Genomic DNA, 21,118 nt, shown 5'->3' with positions numbered 1-21,118 from the left:
CTAAACTTACTGTGATCATCATTCCATGATGTAAGTCAAATCATTAATCTGTACACCTTAAAGTTATACAGTGTTGTATGTTAATTATATTTCAATAAAACTGGAAAAAATTTAAAATTTTAAAAGTTTAAAAAAGAAAATAAACAATCATCCAAATGCTAAATGTCAGAATGCTTTGACACATCAACATTTTTAAAACATCACTTTTCTTCCAGAAGTTGTCTATCAGCATATATTTAACCATCTTTAATGAATTTTGTCATATTTTACAGGTGGCAAATTGAGTGAGAAACCATAAAATTAGCATGAGTTTTAATTCTTATATAAAACAAGTCTAGTTTTACATTACCCCCCTTCATTGTTAGTGCTAGTGATCATATTATGGTCTCTGAGTTAAACAATAATAAAGTTATGAAAATATACTCTCATTTGAGGAAATACAGCATTTTATCATTCTAACATTATTCTTGCTGTTGCTTCATTCCCATTACTACAATTAAAGTAGTCTTTGTAATTATTAGCTATTACTAAAATGATAGGTCTCACCCTGGATAGTACTTCTATTGTACTCTAATTGAAAGTGTAGAGATTCAGAGCATGTCACCCCAAAATATGCCACTTTAACATATTGAATATTTTGAGTTAAAGGCACTTGAGAAATAGCAGGTGCAAGAAGAACGCTGACTATTTCCCCTGAAAGCAGGAGACAAAATTCCTATGTGAAAGGTCCCCTCCCTACACCAGGAGGAAGGAAGACATTCTTGTAACTAGAGATGAGGAGTCGAGGCTGAGAGAAATCTGTACAAGCAAATTTGTTACTCTAACCCCTATCTTTCTAGTAACTTTCCCTCCATTAACTTTGCTCCCCCAAACCCCTTTGTCAAGTTTTCACAATTTACGACTCTTTGTCCATCTTCCTCTTGATAAATTCAGGTTTTGATCACTGTCCCAGATCCTTCAACAATTTTCCCCACAATCTTACGTCTTCCTCTAGAAAAGCCCCAGTTTGAAAGTCTTCTGCTCTAACTACGTCCTTGGGGGCTTCATTTTCCTTGTGAGGGCTCTCCTGTAATGTAAAAATTACTAAAAATGTGCATGCTTTACTTTTAATCTGTGTACGTCTCCCTGCTGGAGACCCTAAGAAGGTAGAGGAGAAATTTTACCTCTCCTACAAAATGATTATTAAATCAATCATCTTTACCTTTTAAAACTTTTTCCACATGGAAGTCTCTGTGCCATCCAATCAGCTTTTCTTCCATTTTTTTTTTTTTTTTTTTTTTAGTTTCTTGATTCATCTTGGTGGCCTTCCAGTCTGTGGTTATTAGAATATTTACACCTTTCTCTACTAGGAGAGCCATATTGGGTACTATACATCCACCCGTCGTTCATTATTTCAAAGGATTGTTTTTTTATGTTGGCTAAAATATTACCTTCCTCATTCAACAGAATAATTAAAGCTATTTCAAAATTTTACACATACAGTTCGAAGCACAAATATTGAAATGGGCAGCAGGTACCAGCTTGTATTGGATGAAAGTATTCTATTCAGTCTAATCATTTCCTGGTAATATTGAGATAAATTTGTAACACAGATGAAGCTAAGTATCTATCAAGAGTTCATGCATTTGAAAATAAAGAAGATAGTATTACACATATAGTGCATCCATTTTTTCACAGTTTATAACATTCTAACAGTTGACATTTCCCTTCAATTTTTGGTGCGACTACATTATACCTACATTTTGCTCCATCACCTGTAGGAAAAGATACATTCACTTCACCTTGCTTTAGAGTATACAAGCAAATATGTAAATTTAGTTATGTCCTAAGACTTTCAGCCCTGGGAACAATAAGGCAAGTAAGAGGATTTTATCTTTACCAAGTTAGTAAACTGCAAGCTTGGAAATACTATTAAGAACAAAACTGAATATTTCAGGAAAATTCTTCCAGTTAGCACAATTTATAGATACTACCAAATAAGATTTTGAAATCTTCTTCTCTACTAAGGCTTGTATTAGCATTCCAATGCATATCAGCCACCCCATCCCCCATTCCTTCCACTTCAGATCTAGTTTAGAAATCTTCGGGATTGTGTTATATGGGAAAAGAAAAAAATCAAGAAATCTACGGGATTGTGTTATCTGGTTTGGGAGATGACTTCCGTTTGACACCTACAATACAATAATATGCATAGCAGAACATCACAGCGAAAAGGGAACTCTAGAGGTTAAAATTTTCAAGCTTACTACCCACTCTCTCAACTCCCGTATTGCTAGAATTCCTACTACAACGTATATATTTGTCCTCCAAAGTAAAATTTTGGAGGCTATATAGAGAAGCTAACATGTACGGAGTAACTTTCACATGCCAGATGATGATGATGATGATTTTAGCTAACACAGAGTTCTTACATATTACTAAACACTTACCATACCTTAACTTGCTCAATTCTCACAATCAATATTTTAAGGGATGCAAAATTTTTAACACCATTTTACAAATGAGGAAAATGCTAGGGGTTGGTAGAGCTGGGATTTGTACTGACACCATCTAGCTCCGGAGTCTGTGTTCCTCTTTATTCCACTCTAATGCCTTTTAGGTTCAGCTATGGGCTCTCACACAATTATGACATATTACATAAGCCATTGAACCCACTAGAGACCACCATGATGATGCAATGAATAGAAAGATGGTTAGAATAATAAAATCAGTATTTGAAATTTGAGCCTGTAACGGCTTTTTTGATTTTTTTTTGTCCTCAGTATCCTCCTCTATAAATGTCTGCTTTGCAATGTTTCAACAAAGTTGTAAGAGTGTAGTGAAATCGTAATGTAAAAAGACATTGAAACTGTAAAGGATTACGACAATTTAAGACACATCTTTCTCACAGTGTAGCCCAGTGGAATAGTTTTAGTTATTAGAGTGTTCTTCTGAACAGAAATATACCTCTCTAATGTCATGTACCCACTCAATTATTTTCTCTTTGGTATTAAAAGTTCAAATTTGTCAACACATTTTCCAAATCTTTCATCTTCCTTTTGATCAGTTTAGGTTTGAACACTGTTCCAGATCCTTCAACATTTTTCCCCCAAATCTTACATATTCCTCTAGCTTCAGTTTGAAAGCAGTGCCCAAAGGTAAACTTGCGTGTGACCAGTGCAGATACTTTCCAGGTTTTTCAGGAGAATCTACCTATTTTCTCAGTTGTTCTAGGTGTATACATTTACTACTATAGCTTTTGGGGTTTTTCTTTAACTTTTTTTATTGGCCTCCACATCTCATAGATTCTGGATTCTGAAAGTGTCCATTGAAATCTCTAGATCTTTGTCGTAAATCTAGAAACATTTTTGACTCTATGTACAGGTAAATTTAAACAGAAATCCCACACACAGGATAAAACACAATGGATTTGGAGACAAAAAGAGAGGAATGTCAAAATTTCCAAATTTGTGCCAGCACCTGTGTGTGTCTGTGTGTGTGCCCATATGTTACAATATTAAATTTGGACTCACTAATATAACCTGTAAAAATATGAATCAGCTGAAATATTCTTTGCATCAACTATTAGGTAAGATCATTGCTTTTAACTCAGTGTCTTTTCCCCCAATCCTTTAATAGTAATAATATTTATATTCAGACATTTCCACTGACTTACAAACAGCTCTTTAAGAATATGGACAGTAATAAAACATCATAAATGTTCATTTGAAAAAAATTGGGAAATGATGAATAAATTAAAAAAGCATCCAGATAAAAAAATCACCCAGTAAAAACTAATTGTATATTGTCTTATCATAAGCCAACTGGAAGACGCCACCTTAATTAGCTGACATTAAAATTTCAAGTTTATTTAATCAGATACTGCTACAAAGAAACATATTAGCCTTCAAAACAAAGAGTTGAGGTAAGGATCTTTATCATGACTGGAACAAAGTCCACCCTGGTTACTGTAAATTGCCCTATGTTATAAAATGATAAAATCCAAATAGAAATCCTCTTTTAAGAGGTAGTTATAGGCCAAGCTTAAAGCACCCAGACATAGTCTAATTATTTTTCATTTTCGATAGAGATTTCTGGGTGTTAGACTTGATCATTCACAATATCTCTTTCAGTAATACCTGCCCAATGTATTCAGAAATCTGTTCTATTTTAACCCTATAGTAAAGAGTAATTGCACAAGGAGTAATTGTGTGTGTGTGTGTGTGTGTGTCTGTATTGGAAAAATGTCTCTTTAACCCAAGGTGGGACTTTACCTATTGACTAAGAAAAACTTTTTACTGCTAATGAAATTTCCTTTTCTCTTTCTCAGTACTGTCCATCAAATATAACCCTTACAGGCAATCTTACTTCCCACAGGATTATTTTATTGTTGCCCCAGCTATTCTTTTCCTCATGGAGGGAAATGGTGCAACTTTCTCCCCACCCTCTTGTCCTTATGGACCTCACATGCAGCACTTGTGGCACCTGCAACTACTGGAGCAAAAAGACAGTGCAGTAAGCCCTCAGTGTGGTTTTAAGACCAGGAATATGATGAAGATGTCTTAGGGAACACACTTATTTTAAGTCAAGATTCTAGATTCAATGTCAACGGTTTCAGACCCTTTTGTGACATTTTCTTCTTGGGCGTATAAGTGCTTTCTGTCATCACAGAAATTAATGATTTCAAAGGCAGGCGTTGCAAAGCAGAGATTGCAGTGTTCTGTCTCTGGACCGGACCTCAGTGAGAAAAGTAAAGATCAAGTAGTTTCAAACTAAAACGGCAATCACATATAAACATTTAAGAAGATAAATGGATATAGGTTGAATAAGATTATATGAAGATGAATTTTATAGAAATAAACAGCACTAAAAAGAAAAACTATTATTGAGGGGGTTCTGACATTCAAGCAAAGTAAATGCTTTATAAAATCTCTTTCAGTCTCAGACATTAATGATTTTATTCATTAATTCACATTAATATGAATAATTCTGAGATGAAAATTTACTCCTGATGGATGCTTTTCATGACTATTTAACTCACTTTTCAAATTGGACCCCAGTTTCACAATTTACTGGTTATATGAATATGGACTTATAAAACCCTAGTACTTCCATTTCATTATGTGTAGATTGAGAATAACAGGGTGGGGAGGAGTCAAGATGGTGGAATAGGAAGACGTGGAGTTCCCTTCTCCCCACAAGTACGTCAAGAATACATCCACAAATGGAACAGTTCTCACAGAGCACTTGCTGAACACTAGCAGAGGCCCTCAGACACCTAAAAGGACAAGAAAAATCCCCATGCGACTGGGTAGGATGAAACAAAGAAAAATAGAAAAGAGGAAATGGGACAGGACCTTCACCCCTGGAGTGGGGGAGCTGAAGGAGAGGAGAGGTTCTCTCACTCAGGGAGGCCCCCTCACTGGCAGGGAGATCAACTGGGACAGGGAGGAGCTCTGGGGGATCAAGGGGGCAGCAACCAGTCCAGGACAGAGTAAGACTTATGCAGATGGTCCGCGCCACAGCCTCTGCACCCCATCCTGAGCGGTGTGTCTCCTGGTGTAGGCGGGGGCTGGGTGCTGGAATGTGAGACTTGGAGAGTGGACCCAGGCAGGGGACAACTGTTGGATGTGAAGAGACAGCCTGAAGGGACTGCAGTTAAGGAGCTCCACAACCGGGAAAGCTTGTGGAAGAAGCCCAGGCCACCACAGACGCAGGGCGCCATGGCTGAGTGATGTGCAAAGAGGGGGGCCACCATTGCAGCCCCCTTCCCCACGCACTGGCCCCTGATGCTATGGGCACTAGGAGGGGTGCCCGCCTGAGCAGGCTCGCCCTCCCCTCCCGCCAAAGCCTCCTCCTGCCACTCCGGCCTCAGCAGGCTGTCGCCATGGCTGCGCCTGTCTGCCTGAGCAGGCATGTGTGCTCCGGGACAACCTTGGAAGCAGATGATGGTGGGAGGAACACATGCAGAGGTGGGGCTAAAACCACAGCTGAGCCCTGGGGCCGTGCAACTAAGGAAGAAGAGCTGAAATTTTTCCCCGCCGTTGCATGAACGCAGATTCACACCCCTGCTGCTGGCTTTGTGAACTCGGCACCTGCGGAACATCTGAACAGACAAATGCTCCTGTGGCTGAGATGGGTCAAGCTTTAGCAGCTGTGGACTCTGTGGGCATGCACGGGTGGGGATTGGACAAGGTCAGAATCTGAGCTGCCTCCATAACTCCCACAGCAGGTCCAGGTACATGACTACTGCAGTCCAGGGACCTGCTTCAGTGGATCTGTGCTGGTGGCCTGGTGAAAACAACACCTGCGAGACACCAGGGACAGTTGCTGGCATACCCATGGTTAAGGTGGAGCTGAGAGCAGTTCCAACATCGGTGTAATTTGTGAGCCAGCACAATGGGTGAAAAGTGACACAGCAGAGTATACTCCCAGGTGAACAGTGCCAGAGGAGGAAAACTCAGTGGCTTCTCTCCCAGCGGGAGTGCTCCAGTTCCACCTACCTCACACCTCAGATCAGAAACACAGTTAAGAAACAGATCTGGAGGCCTCTACCCCAACAACTAGGGGGCAGACCTTGCCCCTGACAGGTCAGTAACAACTACAGAGCACAGGGGAGGCCCCACTCAATATCCAGGGCAGGCTCAAGTCACCACAACATCAGTCACACCTCCAATCAAGGGGATAACACCCATCATACACTGAGAAAAGAGGTGGCAGACATCCATATTAAAAACAGTCCTCACACCAAAAAATGTTAAACACATAGAGACTATACAGGGACCTTCCTACATAAAAATAGCCCTCCAAGAAAGTCTGAGGGTCAAGCATCGGGAGGAAGAACCCCCAGGTTATTTGTTTTCAAGGCCAGCAGGACCTGAGTACAGGAGCTCCATAGGGCTGGAAGAAACAGAGACTCCACTTTTGGAAGGGGCACACAAGGCCTCACATGCATTGGGACCCAGCACAAAGCAATACCCCCATAGGAACTGGGATTAGACCTAACTAGGGGCCTGGGAGGGTCTCCTGGGGAGTTGGGGGTTGACTGTAGCTCACTGTGGGGGCAAGGACACTGGTGGCAGAGGCCCCAGAGAATATTGATTGGCATGAGCTCTCCCAGAGGTCCATATTTCAGCACCAAGACCCAGCCGCACTCAATAGCCTAGAGACTCCAGAGCTGGAATACCTCAGGTCAAACAATTAGCAAGACAAGAACACAGCCCCACCCAACTGCAGACAGCCTACCTAAAAACACTTCAGATCTAGGGACACATACAGACTGAAAGTGAGTGGATGAAAAAAGATATATCATGCAAATGGATATCAAAAGAAAGCTGGAGTAGCAGTACTCATCTCATACAAAATAGAATTTAAAAAAAAGACTGTTATAAGAGACAAAGAAGGACACTACATAATGATCAAGGGATCAATCCAAGAAGAAGATATAACAATTATAAATATATATGCACACAACATAGGAGCACCTCAGTTGATAAGGCAAATGGTAACAGCCATAAAAGGGGACATCAACAGGAACAAAATAACAGTGGGGATGTTAACACCCCACTTATACCAATGGACGTATCATCCAGACAGAAAATTAATAAGGAAACACAAGCCTTAAATGACACATTAGACCAGATAGACTTAATTGATATCTATAGGAAAGGCCATCCAAAAGCAGCAGAATACACTTTCTTCTCAAGTGCACATGGAACATTCTCCAGGATAGATCACATCTTGAGCCACAAATAAAGCCTTGGTAAATTTAAGAATATTTAAATCATATTAAGTATCTTTTCTGCCCACAATGCTATGGGATTAGAAATCAATTACAGGGGAAAAAACTGTAAAAAACACAAACACATAGAAGCTAAACAATATGTGACTAAACAACCAATAGATCACTTAAAGAAATCAAAAGGGAAATCAAAAAATAACTGGAGACAAATGACAACAAAAACATGATGATCCAAATCCTACGGGATGCAGCAAAAGCAGTTCTAAGAGGAAAGTTTATAGCAATACAATCCTATCTCAAGAAATAAGAAAAATCTCAAATAAACAACCTAAACTTACACCGAAAGCAACTAGAGAAAGAAGAACAAACAAAACCTAAAGTTAGTAGAAGGAAAGAAATCATAAAGATCAGAGCAGAAATAAATGAAATAGAGATGAACAGAACAGTAGCAAAGATCAATGAAACTAAAAGCTGGTTCTTTGAGAAAATAAACAAAATTGATAAACCTTTAGCCGGAATCATCAAGAAAAAAATGGAGAGGACTCAAATCAATAAAATTAGAAATGAAAAAGGGAAGTTACAATGGACACCACAGAAATACAAATGATCATAAGAGACTACTACAAGCAACAACACGCCAGTAAAACGGACAACCTAGAAGAAATGGACAAATTCTTAGAAAGGTATAACCTTCCAAGACTAAACCAGGAAGAAATAGAAAATATGAACAAACCAATCACAAGTACTGAAATTGAAACTGTGATTAAAAAATTTCCAACAAATGAAAGTCCAGGACCAGATGGCTTCACAGGTAAATTCTATCAAACATTTAGAGAAGCGCTAATGCATATCCTTCTCAAAGTCTTCTAAAAAATTGCAGAGGGAGGAACACTCCCAAACTCGTTCTATGAGGCCACCATCACCCTGATACCAAAACCAGATAAAGATATCACAAAAAAAGAAAATTATAAGCCAATATCACTGATGAACATAGGCAAGAATCCTCAACAAAATACTAGCAAACCGAATCCAACAACACATTAAAAGGATCATACACCATGATCAAGTGGGATTTATCCCAGGGATGCAAGGATTCTTCAACATACATAAATAAATCAATGTGATACACTACACTAACAAACTGAAGAATAAAAAGTATATGATCATCTCAATAGATGCAGAAAAAGCTTCTGACAAAATTCAACATGCATTTATGATAAATACTCTCCAGAGAGTGGACATAGAGAGGGAACCTATCTCAACATAATAACGACCATATATGACAAACCCACAGCAAACATCATTCTCAATGGTGAAAAACTGAAAACATTTCCTCTAAGATCAGGAACAAGACAAGGTGTTCCTCTTTCGGCTAGCACCATAACTAGACAAATTGATGAAACAGCAGAGGGTACTGAGGCACAATTGTTAGAGAGGATTAATGAGTGACCATGGTACGTAATCCAGGTTGACGAATATACTGATGTTGACAACAAGGCAACGATGCTTGTTTTTGTGTGATACATTTTTCAGGAGGATGTGCATGAGGATATGTTATATGCACTTTTGTTGCCAACCAACACCACCACTGCAGAACTATTCGAGTCTTTGAATGATTACATATCAGGAAAACTGAATTGGTCATTTTTTGTTGGTATATGCATGGACCAAGCAACTGCCATGACAGCTTTCTGGTTTCACTACTCGGGTCAAAGAGGTCGCTTCTGAATGTAAGTCTACACACTGTGTCATCCATAGAGAAGCGCTGGCTAGCCTAAAAATGTGACCTGAACTTAACAACGTTTTGCAGGATGTGATTAAAATTACTAACCACAGTAAAGTACATGCCCTTAACTCAGTCTGTTCTTGCAGCTCTGTGAGGAGATGAATGCAGAGCACACACATCTTCTCTTATACGTAGAAGTGAGAAGGCTTTCTAAAGGTAGATCACTGGCCAGAGTTTTTGAGTTACAAGAGCTGCTCTAGATATTTCTTTTAGAAAAACTGTTTTCACTGGCAGCACATTTCAGTGACACAGAATGGGTCACAAAACTTGCTTACTTGTGTGACATATTCAACCCCCTCAACGAACTCAATCTGTCACTTCAGGGGAGAATGAAAACTGTGTTCAAGTCGGCAGATAAAGTGGCTGCATTCAAAGCCAAACTGGAATTATGGGGGCAACAAGTGAACATTGGGATTTTTGACATGTTTCAAACATTAGCAGAGATTTTGAAAGAGACTGAGCCAGGGCCTACTTTCTCCCACCTGGTGCATGATCACCTATCTCAGCTTTCAAAAGAGTTTGAGCATTACTTCCCAACCACAAAAGACCCCCGAACTGGGAAGGAATGGATCCACAACCCATTTGTGAATAAGCCAGGTGAGTCGACTTTGTCCATGCTAGAAGAGGATCAAATGCTTGAGATCGCAAATGACAAAGGCCTTAAAAGTATGTTTGAGACAACTTCAGATCTCTATATGTTCTGGATTAAAGACAAGGCGGAATATCTTGAGATTGCTGCAAAAGCACTGATAAGCCTGCTTCCATTTCCGACATCCTATCTTTGTGAAGCAGGGTTTTCTGCAGTGACAGCAACCAAAACGAGATTACGGAGTAGACTGGACATAAGCAACACACTTCGGGTGTCACTGTCTCCCATCGCCCCCAGATGGGACCATCTAGTAGCAGGAAAACAAGCTCAGGGCTCCCACTGATTCTGCATTATGGTGAGTTGTATAATTATTTCATTATATATTACAATGTAATAATAATAGAAATAAAGTGCACAATAAATGTAATGCACTTGAATCATCCTGAAACCATCCCCCAACCCCAGTCTGTGGAAAAATTACCTTCCACAAAACTGGTCCCTGGTGCCAAAAAGGTTGGGGACTGCTGCTATACACTAACAATGAAAGATCAGAAACAGAAAACAAGGAAACAATCCCATTATGATTGCATTAAAAAGAATAAAATACCTAGGAATAAATCTACCTAAGGAGACAAAAGACCTGTACTCAGAAAACTGTAAGATACTGATGAAAGATATAACAGATAACACAAACAGATGAAAAGATATACCATGTTCTTGGATTAGAAGAATCAATATTATCAAAATGACTATCCTACCCAAAGCAATCTACAGATTCAATGCAGTCCCTATCAAATTACCAATGGCATTTTTCACAGAATTAGAACAAAATGTTTTAAAGTTTGTATGGAAACACAAAAAGCCCTGAATAGCCAAAGCAATCTTGAGAAAGAAAAACCAAGCTGGGAGAATCAAGCTGCAGTCATCAAAAGAGTACATCAAAAGAAGATGTGGTACATATATACAATGGAATATTATTCAGACATTAAAAAGAATAATGCCATTTGTAGCAACACAGATGGACCTAGAGATTGTCTTACTGGGTGAAGTAAGTCAGACAGAGAAAGAAAAATATCGTATTATATCACTTATACTTGGAATCTAAAAAAAATGATACAAATGAACTTATTTACAAAACAGAAAGAGATTCACAGATTTAGAGAACAAACTTATGGTTACTGGGGGGAGGTATAGTTAGATAGTTAGGGAATTTGGGATTGACATGTACACACTGCTATATTCAAAATTGATAACCAACAAGGGAACTCTGCTCAATATTCTGTAACAACAAAATTGGGAAAATAATTTGAAAAAGAATAGATACACGTATATGTATAACTGAATCACTTTGTTGTACACCTTAAACTAACACAACATTGTTAATCAACTGTAGTCCAATATAAAATAAAAAGTTGAAAAAAACAAAACAAAAGAGTAGGGTACTGGCACAAAAACAGAAATATAGTTCAGCGGAACAGGATAGAAAATCCAGAGATAAACCCATGCACCCATGGTCAATTAATCTATGGCAAAGGAGGTGAGACTATACAATGGAGAAAAGACAGTCTCTTCAATAAGTGGTGCTAGGAAAACTGGACAGCTATGTAAAAGAATAAAATTACAACACTTCCTAACACCATACACAAAAATGAACTCAAAGTGGATTAAAGACCTAATGTAAGGCCAGATACTACAAAACTCTTAGAGGGAAACCTAGGCAAAACACTCTCTGACATAAATCACAGCAAGATCTTTTTTACCCACCTCCTAGATTAATGAAAATAAAAACAAAAATAAACAAATGGGACCTAATTAAACTCAAAAGCTTTTGCAGAGCAAAGGAAACCATAAACAAAATGAAAAGACAACCCACAGAATGAAGCAACCGACAAGGGATTAATCTACAAAATATACAAACAGTTCATGTAGCTCAACATCAAAAAACCAAACAACCCAATCCAAAAATGGGCAGAAGCTCTAAATAAACATTTCTCCAAAGAAGACATACAGATGGCCAAAAAGCACATGAAAAGATGCTCAACATCACTAATTATTAGAGAAATGCAACTCAAAACTATAATGAGGTATCACCTCACACCAGTTAGAATGGCCATCATCAAAAAATCTACAAACAATAAATGCTGGAGAGGGTGTGGAGAAAAGGGAACCCTCCTACACTGTTGGTGGGAATGTAAGCTGGTACAGCCACTGTGGAAAACAGTATTCCATACTGTTCCTTAAAAACTAAAATTAGAGCTACCATATGATCCAGGAGTCCCACTCCTGGGCACATACCCAGCGAAAACCATAATTCAAAAAGATAAATGCACCCCAATATTCACTGCAGCACTATTTACAATAGCCAGGACATGGAAGCAACCTAAATGCCCATTGACAGAGGAATGAATAAAGAAAATGTGGTACATATATACAATGGAGTATTACTCAGCCATAAAAAGAATGAAATAATGCCATTTGCAGCAACATGGATGGACCTAGAGATTGTCATACTGAGTGAAGTAAGTCAGAACCAGGACAAATATCATATGATATTGCTTATATGCGAAATCTAAAAAAAGGTACAAATGAACTTATTTACAAAACAGAAGTAGAGTTACAGATGTAGAAAACAATTTTACGGTTACCAGGGGGAAAAGTGGGGGAGGGATAAATTGGGAGATTGGAATTGACATATACACACTACTATATATAAAATAGATAACTAATAAGGACCTACTGTATAGCACAGGGAACTCTACTCAATAATCTGTAATGACCTATATGGGAAAAATATCTAAAAAAGAGTGGATACATGTGTATGTATAACTGATTCACTTTGCTGTACAGCAGAAAGTAACATAACATTTTAAATCAACTGTACTGCAGTAAAAATTTTTTTAAAAAATTTTAAATGAGAATAACAGTAGTAGCCTCAAATTGTTCTGATATAATTTGAGATAATTCACATAAGGCGTTTAGAGAATACTTGCCTCATGAGTGCTCAATAAGTGACATTATTATTAAGTGAAATGTATTATCCATATTTAAGATCCTAATCATGGTTCCAATGGTTTATAGAAATTCAGAATATGCAATTTTGGGGTGTTAGAAGCCCAAATGGTATGACTCTGCTGTACTTTTGAGAAGTTTTTGTGGTGTCAAGACTTTTAGGCCTAAGCTCCCGAAATATACACGTTTACAAAACACACAAGTTACATGAAATAAAGTGTAAGTGGGTTAAAAACCTTTTGTATTTCCCTAATCACATGATACATTTTCACAGCTTTAGGAAATAGAAAAAGGAAACAAAGTTTCCCAGTACCATCTATTCCATTCTTGCAATGTTAGGAGGCAAAAGGAGAGGAAAGCAAGGCTGGAGGAGCTCTGTAGTGTCAACTATCATTTCAAAACAAGTACACCATGAAATTAAAGTTAAAAAAAAAAAGTGATGGAGCAAAATTTTCTTCCTTGTGTGTTTCCTATAAAGAAATAACTTATTATTGTCCAATAAAGAATAGAGGCTTGAAACAGACTCATAAACATAGAGAACAGACTTGTGGTTGCCAAGGGGGAGGGGGGTTTGGGGGAGGGAAGGATTGGGAGTTTGGAGTCAGCAGATGCAAACCATTATAAATAGAATGGATAAATAACAAGGTTCTACTGTATAATATAGCACAGGGAGCTATATTCAATATCCTGTAATAAACCATAATGGAAAGAATAGAAAAAAAAGAGTAGAGGCTAAAACTTAGACAAATAGATGAGGTTATAGGCTAAAATTCCATAAATAGAACAATCTGCTAAAAGAAAAATAAAGAAATTTCATACCAGCAGATACCAACTTGAATAAAAGTTTCACTCAAGCAAAGATACACCAAATGAGTTTGCAGATTGCTTTGGGTGTCACTTGAGAGAACTTTGGGCTATATTCTGGTTCTCTTTGAAGCTTTCCTCCCAGGCAAGTGCCAGATGGATTGTGTATTATAAAAGATTTTGTCCGGAGCATTTCCTGATGCCATCATGTAGATACTTTCTTGTGTGTCTTTACTGCAACAATCTGGGTTGAATCCCTGATGAAACCTGGGCAAGGATATTTTATTACTTCCCCAAGTGAAATCAAATAAAATGTGAATATATTGTTCCTGGAAGGCCAGGTTTCTTTTTTTTTATTAGCTCTTTCAAACAACCTATTTTGTAAGTTGTAAAATAAATATTTAATAGGATGGTATCCACTTATAGCTGAAAGAATAAAATATCCTAGATAAGCATCACTTGCAAAAGAAATCTATATTTATTGCCTAGAAAGTGACAGAGCCAAATGGCATTGATTCTGCCATAATGTATGACAGCCCACATCCATCTGTTAGGGACCTGATGCAGAGTTCAGTTTACTCTTTGCCTAGAGAATGTTAAGGCGTTCCCTGGATTTAGACACAGTGTCTCTAGACTGCTGATGTGATTAAAGAATAATCAAAGTCTGTTTTAGAAGCTTTATTTACCAACATAGTATAGAAAGAAAGTTTTTATATCACAAAAGTCTTTCTGTTCAAACTTTGGTCTTCCTTTTTCTGTTTCAGTTCTGGCAATTCTATTACAGGGCAGTTTTATAAATTATATCTTTTGAGACTCCCAACCTAGTTTAAGCAAAGGGCATCTATATACCAGTTTAAAACCCAGCACTAGTACAATGCAACTTTTCTTAAATTATCAATAAATATTTATGATGGAATATTACAATGCAGCTTGAAAATTATTTTATGACCTCTGCTTTGTGAACCAGGGGGTATTATATACTTTAAATAATAGTCCACAATTTTGTAGATTTGGGGATTGTCTCAAATCCATCTAAATTTGTTGATAAAGCATTTTCTTTCTAGAATAAAAATAAAAACTATTAAGTCTAAATTTCAATATGAAGACAATATTAAACCATTAAAAGTTTATTCTGCCTTAATAATTTTATGCACATTATTGTATATACTAGACATCTGAAGCATAGATTGCTCTTCATCTAAGGTAAATTCACACAAAAAACAAAAAGAACTGTGTTCTTCTGCATCCAAAAAAAATTAAAAGCTTGTCACTATAAAAGATTATAAGAGTGCCTGTGATACATGCTTTTCTTCTGGACACTGGAGGGGGTTGGAGATAATTAAATAAATGACTGGGTAAAATTTTATAGTTTCCCTCTGTCTCTCCCTTTCTCTTTCTTTCCATATGAAATTAGGTCTTACTTAAAGAACAATTAAAATATGTATATTTTAGCCCCAAAATGTAACTTGGAATGAAAACAAAAGCAAATATAATAAACATATTCACACCATTTCGTATCCAATGATTCCAATGATTATATTTGAGGCAAACTGTAAAACAGTGAGATTTTCTTACAGATATCTACACAGTTATGTCACAGGTTTAGAAACCTTTTCACAGATTTTAGTTTATATTAGTAGGTAGCCTATTGATATCAATAAAATGTCTCATAGAAAATGAAATCCTTGTGTGGGACTTTTATTCAAAACAACCATAGTTACCATCAAGGACAAATGAAATGCGGAGTTTTTTTCACCAGTTACCATGTGGCTCCACATCTGCCATCTTCATAGTGACTAGCCGTTGCTACCCTTTGATGAATTATTTAACAGCCGGTAAGAAATCTGTTTGTGGTATAAGTTCTGTTCCTGGTGACGTACGGTGTAAGGGTGTTAAAGGAAATTTTGTGGAAAACACCTGAAGGAACTTAAAGACAGAAAATGAAGACAATTGCTCTTAGAAGCCTTACACTGAATGAGAATAGAAGATGTGTTAATAATTATCAAGAAATTATAAACCTACTAATGGACAAGATTTTGAATTTTCATATTTTCTTATGTAGGTAGAGAGCTTTAACCAAAGTAGTTGGTTATTCACTAGACTATAATATTTTGTATATGATTAAAGATGCAAAATACTATCTGCTGGATTCAGGATTGGGTTGATGTATTGATAACATTGATTGCCAATAAGTCAGACTGTTTATATATACAATTTTTCATATAGTTAGAAAGTAGAATTATCTATTTAACTAATACGAAGACAATAATTTAACATGTAGACTTTATTTGGATGACTCTATTTTAAAGAATTTGAATACAAAATTATCAAATAAAAATTTTAATATATAAATGAAAGAAAACATGTAATAAAACATATTATTCAGAAATTGCTTTGAGGTTTTTAATGGCCTTTCAATTTGCAAAAATCAGTTATCATAGGTGTACCTCAGTATTTTTAAGTAATTTCTGATGTTCATAAATTCATAGGAATTTCAACTTTCCAGAGAAAGACATTATTTAAATGTAGTTTGGTTTTGAAAAATATACAGCACTTATGAGACAAACTACAAAATTTTTAGACCGGATAAATTCATACGTTTAAGATATCATGTTATGAAGAGATAATCCGGTCTTTAAAGTGCCATAAGAGGAAAACAAGACAGAATGCCATATATTATATGATGACAAACCAACTACAAAATCTCGGATACAAGCTTTAGAAGGAGTAAAAGGAGGAAAATTATCAAGATTTTTTTTCAGCCTCACTGCTTCCGTAAGCTGTTGAGTTCAGGAATTACTTTTCTGAGACTATCTTCTCTGTTAGCTAGAATCAGAGAGACAGTACTGTTTGAGGAACTTCAATCCAAAAACGTAATAGATACTTTCAAATCTCTGATGTCAGGAGCGTGAGTAACAGAAATATTACTTATTCAAATTTAGGATATCTCAATAAGATCTTGGACATTGTGAAACCAAACACTCATGCATAGGATTAGTGTCCATATTAAAAAAAAAATCCCAGTTAGTTCCCGCACATGTGATGACACAGCCAAAAGAAACAAAAAATAAAACAGGCTTTTATGAACCATGAGGCAGGCCCTCACCAGATACTGAATCTGTTGGCATCTTGATCTTGGACTTCTAGCCCCCAGAACTATGTGAAATGAATTTCTGTTGTTTATAAGCCACCCAGTTCATGGTATTCTGTTACAGCAGCTCAAAAGGACTAAGACAACAAGTATTTATGTTAATCATATTCTACGGGCAAACAAGTTGTTTTGTATTTTCATGTGACAAATAACCAACCTCCTTTGTCTTCAAGAGTTCATATCTGAATTATTTTCCTTAAAGACAAATCTTAAAGAATGAAAAATCTGACCTTTAGAATTGAGCATGCATGTGCATGTATATGTATAACTGAATCATTTTGCTATACACCTGAAACTCACACAACATTGCTAATCAACTACACTCTAATATAGAATAAAAAGTTAAAAAAAAAAAGAATTGAGCATATATTCTAAAGAAGGAATATATATTAAATGATAATTATGTGTCCATTATTTCTGAAACTATATTGTATATCAGCTTTTTTGAATAATTATCTAGGTTATTTATCCAAATAAACAGTAACTACCTTGAAATAGTTCTTCAGTAGTTTTTGTATTTCTTTCATCATGCCTTCATTGATTAAAACTGTTTCATAATTGGTTTTGCAATTTCAGTGACAACTCACAATCTATTCTTCTGAATATCCTCACTGATGTCAATAATTCTTTGATGCTAGGTTTGAGATGTAAATGTGCTGTGTGTGTATGTGTCTGTATGTCTGTGTGTATTTAATAGCCCAAAGTTATTGGGGAGTTGTGTTAGAGGATTAAGCAGTTGACCATGTTGATCAATTTCATTTTTGTTTAATAATAACCAAAAACATAATTTATTGAGATGATTCATTTTACTTGGTAAAAATACTATTATTCACAATCTAAAAGCACCACAATTACATACCAGTTGGATAAAGTGTACAGACCTGAAAGCTGACTACTAGGAAGGGTACAATAAGCAGTAGCTGTATAACTTCAGATACATCTCTCAAATAGTCATTCTTATTACTTATTACACTTCACATGTAATTGTGTTTTCAGTAATTCTGTGATTAGTTTCAAGGGGAATAAATAATATAACCATATTAGTATACATAAAATTTATATTCTTGTTTTGCTTTTACTTCTTGTACTGCTTTGGTATTTATGACAAAATATTGATAAGAATCTGACATTTTAAGACAAAAGGCCCCATTCTAAACAGTAATTCACACGGGTAAAGGAAATAAACCTTGAATGAAGTAGCTTTTAGTTCCAAAGGCAGAATTAACATTTTTTCTCTCCCTCTAACCCACACCTAACTCCAGAGCCCTTTTATTTCTGTGAAGTCAGAACAAATCTAGTTGTAAGCTGACTACTCAATTAGTTCAAAATTTCCCCAATTTTCAGATGATTTGTGAAAAAGCTGTCACCTTGCACACAGTTGTATTTGTTTATTTTAAACAAATCGCTTACAAAAAATATATATTCCTGACTTTTTCTCTGCCAGCTACACATGTTAAGTTGCAGAAGGGTTTTATATCTCCTGACTCCAGACCCCTCCGTAGAAGAAACATCCTTTTTTAGGAGCATTTTTTATTTGTCTACAAAGTCACTAAGTTTCAGAGTTCAAATGAATGAATTACAGGAATAATTTTATCCAAGCCCTTCACCCCATCATTTCACAGATAAGAAAATGGAAATTCAGACCCAGAAGGAGACTTGCCCAAATTAAATATTTGTCTAAAATTCTTAGCTTAGCCAGTGGTTAAACTATAATTATTGTTAAAATTACTTACAATGTTTGAAAGGGGCAACATTTTAGAAAATATTATGGCAGTGGAAAATTTAATTTAAGATACTTTATAGATAGAATGGGATGTGACACTGGATTTTCAATTTTGTAAAAAAATCAACGGGGGAAATCGGATGGTCTTTATTGAAGATATTAAACTAAGTATTAAAGTGTGAATTCTATGCTATAGAAAACATTTGGCATAAAAATCAGGACTTCTTCTTACTTGCTACTCCCTCACTGAACGCTCTCGACATTAGCTACTGTTAAAGAGCAAAATTATTCTGACACTTATTAAAGACGGTAAGGAAGACTTTAAGACAACTGCAGTAGGGGTCATGACTATCGCAATAGGGGAGAGAGATTGTGCTCAAATCTGAATACAGCAAATATAGGTGGGGATTTATATGTAATGAACGTAATAAGAAGGTCAGTGCATGGAAAATCACTGAAAGGAAATACTTAGTGTAGAGGATTCTTGCTAAACTGGTCTAATAGGATTCTTGCTAAAGGCAGACAAACATTTATACATCAAAAGTGGGGGATGAGGAACTTGATAAGATACCAGGAGCGATCATATATCAAGGGTGGTGGGTCAGATATCAAGGGTGGTGGCGGATGACTTAGCAGGATCCTTTGCTAAGACTGGACTGACAGCCCAAGGAAAGGACAAAGACCAAGGTCGAAGACTAGTCAAAATTAATGCTTTGAGGAACATGATTAAAGTTTGCCAAGGAGACAGTCTTCATTACCACCCCCTTAAATTTAAGAGTTAGTATAGTTTTCATTATATTATATTTATATAATACCAGGATAATACAATCATTTATATGTAGGAAATCACACATATATTATCTTAGTCTTTGTTTTATAGACTTAAACAGACGACCAAACCAGCAACTTACTAATAAAGTTTAGAGTAGAATCAGGGTCCGATGACACTATACTCACATGTTTTACTTTGCTTCATAAATGTTTTGTGTTCTTCTCATGTATGGATTTTGCCTTTCTTCAAATAGGATCAACTTTCCTTTCCTTTCTAGGAGTATATTTTAACAGCATTTATTCTAACAGAGAAAAAGGAAACAATATTTTCTTCAACCTCAAAATGACATCAAGAAACTGTCTGAAGTTGATACTAAATGGGCATTTGGGAGCTATTAGAAATTAGGATAAAAATCTTATAACTAAGATTTTTCTTTGACTATGTAGATATGCTCTTAGGGCACATAGTGTATTTAAACGCAAGTTCAAGAAGAAGATGAGGAAGAGAATAAGGAAGAAGAGAAGAAGGAAAAGGAGGGAGAAGAGGAGGTGGGGAGGAGGAGAAGAAGGGGTGGGAGAAAGAAAAGCTTATAACAACAGAGGGGGAAAATGTGGTCTTTTAGCTGGATTATCTAAATGCCAAGCTCAATTAACTTTCAACTATTAATGTCAAGAGAATATAATAAAATACCCTTTTGGAATCTGTTCATTTTAACATACTATCTAATATGATACTTTACAAGTATCACAATACATTATGCTTTATAAGATATAATATACAAATAATCATCAGCAAGTTGCTACACAATTTTTGGAGTTGTCTTTAAAATTCAATACTAAAGATCAAAGGACAAAGTATTTTAAAATAAAAGAATATTTCAGTAAACATATGTTTAATTATTTCCTCTGCTGGTACAGGGGAATGAGCTCTTGGATCCTTCTATTTTCCCCTGTCCAAAGGAAACTAAACTTTTGCTAATAATAAAATGTATATTTTACATAAAATATTAAATACATTGTATTCATAAAAAATGTTCCTTCCAACATTCTTCTTTTGAAGTTTGCCCTGTTGAGTTATTTCTTCTCAGTTTGTTCATTAAATCTGAATGCCACAAAGGATATTTTGTAGAAGTGATACATTTGCTGTTGTTACTGTTGTTGGCAACAGGAATGCAAATTACAGGGTTAATAACATTAACAAGCAATATTTTTTTTTAAATTTCAAAAGTGTTACAGCTGAAGCAACCTGTGCAGATTTTATTATTTAGAAGATACCTTACCAATGCCACAATTCCTCATTTGGGGAAAACACATATATTTGTTAATTGCACACACACACACACACACAATTTTGATATTCTTGGTAATAGCTACAAAATGTTCAACTCTAATTAAAGAGGCAATCCAATTACCAGCATGTTATTTTAAAAATAGGCTTATAGCCTTTTAAACTCTGGCAATACTAAAGGTAATATAAGTCCTCCATTTGAAATAACATTGAACCCAAAAGGAACTGCTTCTTGTATGAACATAATATATCCTGTGTGTTTCACTTAGAATGCTTT

This window comes from Eubalaena glacialis, chromosome 5, assembly GCF_028564815.1.
Source record: "Eubalaena glacialis isolate mEubGla1 chromosome 5, mEubGla1.1.hap2.+ XY, whole genome shotgun sequence".
NCBI lineage: Eukaryota > Metazoa > Chordata > Mammalia > Artiodactyla > Balaenidae > Eubalaena > Eubalaena glacialis.
The sequence above is the reverse complement of the archived record's forward strand: the minus strand, read 5'-3'. Positions refer to the sequence as shown.